This window comes from Crinia signifera, chromosome 3 (assembly GCF_055691185.1).
Source record: "Crinia signifera chromosome 3, ASM5569118v1, whole genome shotgun sequence".
Taxonomy (NCBI): domain Eukaryota; kingdom Metazoa; phylum Chordata; class Amphibia; order Anura; family Myobatrachidae; genus Crinia; species Crinia signifera.
The window spans coordinates 21,411,026-21,419,074 of NC_139219.1; positions in this window are offsets into that span (position 1 = coordinate 21,411,026).

An 8,049-nucleotide genomic window follows, 5' to 3' on the forward strand; every position below is an offset into this window, starting at 1 on the left:
TGTATTATAGTGTAAGCTGATTTCTTTGGACTGCGAGATGGCACCACATTTATCGAGATAGGAGTCTAGGTCTCACCAAGGTTTTTCCAGGCAGAAGCTTATTCCCAAATCCCGTTTATTTTCTTTTGATTCCAATCGCTGTGCGCATGAAGCCTGGTGGGTTGAAATTATATAGTGTGTATTCCATGATGGAGAAATGGTGGCCAGAATTGCCTGTTCTTCTTATGTGAATCCAACAAATCAATAATTTTTGTTGACTCACCTGTGCAGAAAGTAAAGCTCCCCCCCACCCCCTACCCACACCATGTTAATGATCCCAAAAGTGCTGAATACAAGTTTGGAATGTCTGATTGTTTTCTCTTATTCCATGTGTGCTTGTTTCAGCAGACTTGCACTTGTGCACACAATACCTGTGGGAGGTTTGGGATGTGCCGAACAATCTCCCCGGCAATTGGCGGATGAAGTGTTGTTAACTTCAAAGGCAATCTTAACCTTTTTGTAGAAGAAGCAACATCAAAGCAGGCATAGGGAAGGAAGTATGGCTGATAACGCTTCCCGGGATAGTACAATGTGGACTTCTCTGGCAGTGACAGAGAAGACAACTCTCAAATGTCAATTTTAATGAGTATTTGGAGTTTTAAGATGGTCAGTTATGTTTTAAAATTATTTTATTTTTTTAAATTTTCTCCCAGTTGTTGGTGATCCCTTTTTCAACTTTTGTTGTGGTTTCTGTGGACATAAATGGTCATCTGCAGCATTAAGCAGGACAGGCCCCAAGAAGCTAGTAACAGTGGATAGTTTGCACCTTTGGTAGAAGATAAGCCTTGAATCACTAGGAGCTATTGGGGAGAGGGGTCCACATCTTTGGTGGAAGTTGAACTTAAAATCACTAGGAGCCAGTGGTTGGGAGAGAGTTTACATCTTTGGTAGAAGTTGAGCTTTGAATCACTATCAGCTATTTGGTTGGAGTTCCAGTTGGTGGGAGAGAGTCCACATCTTAGTAATTCAAAGCTCAACTTCTTTCAAAGAGCCAGTAGTTGGGAGAGAGTCCACATCTGTGGTAGAAGTTAAACTTTGAATCACTATCGGCTAGTTGGTGGGAGAGAGTCCACAACTGTGGTAGAAGTTGAGCTTTGAATCATTAGGAGCCTTCAAGTTCACACCTTAGGAGGGATTTGATGACTTACACTGAGTCTCAGTAGATCCATTACATGCACACGAATGCAAGGATTTCATCACGTCCTAAAGTTCTAACCAACTATAAGGCACAATTAAGCTCATGGTGTAGTAGCTAAATAGTTCTTGTACCCCTAAATCTGCCGCCACCACTGTGTATAGGGTTTGAGATGCCAATAATAACTCAGTTACTGTATGAGGGTATTGAGTCAACTATAAATTTCACCAGACCAACATCACAATCCTGGACAGTGGCCTTCAACCATCCTCTAACTGAGGATTTGCCATACACTTCGAGGTTATCAGTGTCTTTTTTGTTTTATGTATTTGCATTATAAAGACAAATCTTCAAATGTTTTTACCCCAAGTCCTATGGTTGAACGTGACTAGATGGCTGTATTCATGCTGCTCCCTCTATTATCTGAGGAGACTTCACGGCAGAAATCCTAGACCGTCAAAAAAAGAAGCATTTACCGTAAAGCACTGGGGCATATGATCGCGCTCTATAAATAATTGTTAATAATAATTGTCCCAGACGCTGTATAGACTTGCGCATTACAGCTGCATGAAGATCGTTATAGCACAGTTAGCCAACAACTTAAGCCATCAAACCTATAGTGATAATGGAATCTATGCCAGCAGAGGGTTTAATATATGTATATTGAGCATTAAACATAAACACTACACATTTTTTCCTTTTTTGTAAATAGACGAAAAAATTAATTCTGCCTAACAATTTTTTTTTTTTTTATTGTAATATGTATTTTATTTATTGGTGCTACCATTTGTTATTGTTTTTGAGTCATTAACACATCTTTCTTTCCAGATTAATTATTATGTAGAAACATATTTATTTTTTAAAAGAAACTATAAATACAATATTAAAAATGTCTGTTTGCTTTGTTTTTATTAAAAAACTGCAAAAATGCGATTTGGAAAGGAGGAGTGGTACGAAACAGCGCAGGCCAAAGTCAACCCTGCCCTGAACTCCTTCCTTTCAAGCCACAATGTTCTTGTAGAGAGGTAAAGTCAAGAAATAAAATACCAGCCAATTAGTTATTTGGAATTTTACAAACTCTATAACGTCGCAGTTGGGTACCGATTTACTAGTACTTTATCGCTCTCCAAAAGTTAGCACATCTCCTCTTAACTTGCTTTACTCGCATACCCCTTCATTTTTAGGGGTAAATTCACTCAAGTGAGAATTTTTTAAAGTATGAAATGTTGACCATCTAGCAACCAATCCGATTCTACAAATACTTTATCTAGTACCTTCTAGAGCAGGGGTGGCCAACCGGTCAGAGCCGAAAAATATAGTCGGTCAAGCCAACATCATGCGCGCGCCAAAAAGGGGCGTGATCGGGGGAGAGGCCAGGGGCGTGGTCATATGGCAAAACTTTATGCCCCCCACAGTGCCAAACATCATATGCCCCCCACAGTGCCAAACATCATATGCCCCCACAGTTAGGAAGCTGGGCCCTCCAGCACAGGTGTTGCCCACAGTGCAACACCTATGCTGGAGGGCCCAGCTTCCTAACTAAAGGGCCCACCTAGAGGGCCAGGAGGGCCCAACAAACAAATGAGCCACGGGCCAAGAGGGCCCGACTAATGCGCCCACAGGCCGGAAGGGCCTGAATGTGCCCACGGGCCTAGTGCCCGACACCCGGTGGTCTAGGGTGGATGGGGGGTAGGAGGCCAAAGGCCCCTACCTGGTGTTGGGGGGGCCGCTGGGGGGAGCTTCGTCAGCTCTTTTGCTTCCCACCCCCGCTGGCCTCTCTGGGAGCCATCTTCTTCTTGCAGAAGGCGCCGGAGATCTTCTGTCTTGATCCCGGCGTCTTCTGGCCTCTTCAGCGGCGCCGGAACTCTTCTCCCCGCCGCCGTCTTCTGCACCGTCCTCCGGCGGCTTCTCGCGGCTTCAGGAGCGCTCCTGTGCTCCGCCAGCGTGGAGACGACTTTTCGCCCCCTCCCGCTGGCGTCTGATGTCAGACGCCGGGGGCGGGGCGGAAACGGCGCGGGGAGCGCTGATTGGCTCGCCGCGGCCGTTTCCTATTGGCCGCCGATGCGGCGTTTTCAATTGGCAGCCGAATTGGCGCCAAATTCAAAGCCCTGCTTCGCCGATGGGAGCCGCACATTACAGTGTGGCGAGCCGCGGGTTGGCCACCGCTGTTCTAGAGCAAAGATTTCCAACCTTCTTCAAAGCACACTAAACAAATTTTAAAATAGCCAAGGTACACCATCAGACTCCCACAGGGAAAAACACATTGGCACCCACAGGAAATCAAACCAACTCCCTGTTCCACATATGAAAAAAAGAATCACACTGGTCCCCACATGAAATAAATAAAATGCACTGTCCCTCACATGAAAAGAAATATCACATTGGTCTCCACATAACAAAAATTGCGTTGTCCCCCATAGAACACATTGACCCCCCAGATAAACAAAGCCAGGTTGTGGCCGCCAGACTTGAAGGTGCAGTAAATTAAGGGGGGGGGGGGGGGGAAGCTGGTGGGGTGTGGTATCCGACAGTGGGGATCCCGACTGCCGGTGCTCCGACGTGGGCGAGTGCAAAAAAAACCCTTGTGGGCTCGTTGCGCTCGCCACAGGTTCTATTCTCTCTTTATGGGGGTCGTGGACCCCCACAAGAGAGAATAGCCCCTGTGAGTCGGGATTCCCCCCTGTCAGCGCACCGACAGTCGGGATCCTGAAGTCGGGATACTAACTATCGTGATCTCCACTGTCGGACCGTCATCCGGCACCCGACAGGTGTGGTTCTCTCTCTTTTTTATTTTTTATGTATTTACTTTTATTTGGCCTTAAAATTAAGTATCTGAAGACACATTGTCTTGGAAAGTGGCACTTTGCAAACATACCCTTAAGCGTGCAAACTCCCAATCTGGTTATCTGCAGTAGACAGAAGCACCTCTAATAGACTTACGCTGCAGTAATCAATAAGCAGATCCTTTCTGTAAGGACAGGGCAGACACCATTTTTTCCTCTGAGAGACAGATCGGGCAAGGTCACATGTAAAGGGTTATTGACAATATAAACAAGTCTATGTTCCTCCTGACTGATGCAGGACAAAGAGCAAGCTTGATCAGATGCTTTTTATCTTCAGCTACCATCAACACATTTCTTTGTAAGGACTATGACATTGATCTTGTTACTCCTGCTGGTAAACTAGTGGATAATGGTATTGTATGCTTGGATTTGGTCACTTTGTTAGTCCTTTTCCATTCTTCACCTGTGATTAAGCATCTCTGCAATATGTGTATAGTATTTGGTTCTAAATATTGCATACCATCTGTATTGGCCACCGCTATAGCTGAAGTATGATCCCTTAACACTGCTTAAAGAGCTTGGATTATACATGTTGGTTAATCTGTGTCCCTTGGAACCTTGGTTGGACACAAGGATGAGTATCTGTGCCCCTGAGAAGGTCAAGTGTACACATAGGTAGGGATTAGTGGTCGTCTGAATGTTGCTAGTGCGTGAAGGCAGGATTCCGGGACTCAAACATTTTGACTGTGGCCCTGAGAAGACCGGATGTATACGTGAGAAGGGATTGGTGACTCTTGGAGGTTGATAATCTAAATGAGGCTGAATCAGAGGCCTGAGAAAGCTGGGTGTTAACATGGAGAGCAACTGGTGACACTTAAAGGCCAGGTGCAAAAATGTGGTGGCCTGATAAGGTTGAGTGTGCAAATTAGGAGGCATTGTTGGCCCTTTGAGAGTCAGTAAGAAAGGTTGAGTGTACAAATTAGGAGGAATTGTTGGCCCTTTGAGAGGCCCTAAGAAAGTCAGGTGTACACTCCGTGAGGAATCATTGGTCCTAAGAAGTAGCATTGAGTAGGTCAGGTGTATATATGGTGAGGAATCCTATAGTTATGACAGTTGAGTCATGAATTAGACTAGATAAATAGGTTGGTCTTGATGGACAGATGTCTTTTTTTTCCAACCTAAATTATTATGTTACTATGTAATCATTGGCTCTATGAAGGGCAGGTGTACACATGGTGAGGGGTCATTGGTCCTCAGAAGGTCACGTGTACAACTGGTGAAGAACCGTTAGCCTTGAGTAAATCAGGTGTACACATGGTGAGGAATTACTGGCCTTGTGTAAACTTGAGTAGGTCAGGCGTACACATGGTGAGGAATCATTAGCCTTGAGGAGGTCAGGCATACACATGGTGAGGAATTGTTAGCCTTGAGAAGGTCAGGTGTACACATGGTGAGGAATCATTGGCCTTCAGTAGGTTAGGTGTACACATGGTGAGGAATCATTGGCCTTCAGTAGGTTAGGTGTACACATGGGCTCTTATTCAGATCTGATCGCAGTACAAATTTGTTTGAAAAATGGGCAAACGCATGTGCACTGCAGGTGTAACAGATGTAACATGTGCAGAGAGAGTTAAATTTGGGTGGGGTGTGTTGCAGTGTAAAATAATGCAGCCAGAATTTACCCTGCACAGAAACAAAATAACTCACATAAATCTAACTCTCTCTATACATGTTACATCTGCCCCACCTGCAGTGCACATGGTTTTGTCCATTGTCAAATTTGTACTGTTATCAGATCTGAATAAGGGCCATGGTGAGGAATCAGTGTCCTTGAGTAGGTCAGGTGTACACATGGTGAGGAATCATTGTACTTCAGTAGGTCAGGTGTACACATGGTGAGGAATCATTGTACTTCAGTAGGTCAGGTGTACACATGGTGAGGAATCATTGGCCTTCAGTAGGTCAGGTGTACACATGGTGAGGAATCATTGGCCTACAGTAGGTCAGGTGTACACATGGTGAGGAATCATTGGCCTTCAGTTGGTTAGGTGTACACATGGTAGGGACTCATTGACCTTGAGTAAGTCATGTGTACACATGGTGAAGAATTATTGGCCTTCAGTAGGTTAGGTGTACACATGGTGAGGAATCATTGGCCTTCAGTAGGTTAGGTGTACACATGGTGAGGACTCATTGACCTTCAGTAGGTTAGGTGTACACATGGTGAGGACTCATTGACCTTGAGTAAGTCATGTGTACACATGGTGAAGAATCATTGGCCTTCAGTAGGTCAGGTGTACACATGGTGAGGAATCATTGGCCTTCAGTTGGTTAGGTGTACACATGGTGAGGACTCATTGACCTTGAGTAAGTCATGTGTACACATGGTGAAGAATTATTGGCCTTCAGTAGGTTAGGTGTACACATGGTGAGGAATCATTGGCCTTGAGTAAGTCATGTGTACACATGGTGAAGAATTATTGGCCTTCAGTAGGTTAGGTGAACACATGGTGAGGAATCATTGGCCTTCAGTAGGTCAGGTGAACACATGGTGAGGAATCATTGGCCTTCAGTAGGTCAGGTGAACACATGGTGAGGAATCATTGGCCTTCAGTAGGTTAGGTTAACACATGGTGAGGAATCATTGGCCTTCAGTAGGTTAGCTGTACACATGGTGAGGAATCATTGGCCCTGATAAGGCCAGGTGTTACACATGGTGATGAATAGTAGGTCAGGTGTACATATTGAGGGTTATTCAGACCTGATCACTGCACATGCGATTGCAGCTTGCATGCCGGACTGCACATGCGATTGCAGCTCGCATGCCGGAGGCCTTTCAGCAAAAAAGGGGGCTGATTGCAGGGCTCTGCTACTATAAATCGCCCATCAGCGATCAGGTCTGAATAAGACCCATGGTGAGGAATCATTGGCCTTGAGAAGGTCAGGTATACATCAGTATCTTGTCATTCTGTTTTACCATGCATATTTTAACTAAAACCTATTACATTTACTTTCCTCTTTATTCTATTAGGCGATATGATAAAATAATGGAGGCGCTTTCAGTTTATTACAAAAGAGGAAACTTCCGTAAATTACACTGCCGTATGCCTGGTGCAGAGGCAGGGCCGCCATTAGGGGGGTGCTGTGGGTACAGCTGTCCTGGGCCTGGCCTCTCTGAGAGAGAAGGGCCCGGGGTACTTCTTTTGCCCACCACACACCCCTCCGCGGTGCTGCCTGCTCTGCTCAGTGGCTGAATGAAGCCCAGCTCCTAGACTCACATCAGGACGCTAGTGGTCAATTAGAATGCGGCACCGGGTGGTGAGCCAATCAGAGCTAGTGTACCATTAGCCAATCAGAGTGACTACTTGTACGCGAGCTCTGATTGTCTCACCACCCGGTGCCGCATATTAATTGTCCGCCAGCATCCTGAATCTGGAGCAGGGCTTCGTTCAGCCACTGAGCAGCTTAGGCAACACAGCAGAATGGGGAGACGGGGGAACCGGGTAGTAAGTGAAGGAGGAGGAGGGCGGGGCCCCTAAATTCCTGGTGGCAGCCCTGGGGCAGGGTGAGATGTTGCATTAGCGGATGACTATGTACCTGTGTACTTCTTACCTGCTTGGTACACAGGATAGAGGGTATGGGTCGACCAAATTAAGGTCGACATGCATTGGGTTGACCACTGAAGGTCAACACATGAAAAAGGTTGACATGGCTGCGGTTGACCGGGTCAAAAGGTCAACAACGGGAAGGTCGATAGTCAAAAGGTCGACATGAGTGTTCACTTTTTTTATCCCGATTGTCGACACAGAAAGTGCACCAAATCCCCTGGCATAGCTCGCTGTGCTCGCCATGCTTCAGGCACGGTGCTTCTTTACCCCCAGTACAATATTATAATCTCCCTCTACGCCCTAGTGTATGGTAGGGCACAAAGTTCTGCCTGTCAGCACATGTCGGCTCAAAAAAAAAAAAGTTAAAAAAAAACTCCTGTCGACCAGTTTGACTGTTGACCTTCCCATTGTCGACCTAGTGCTTGTGTTGACATTTTGATCCCGTCGACCTTAGCCATGTTGACCATTTTATGTTGACCTACGC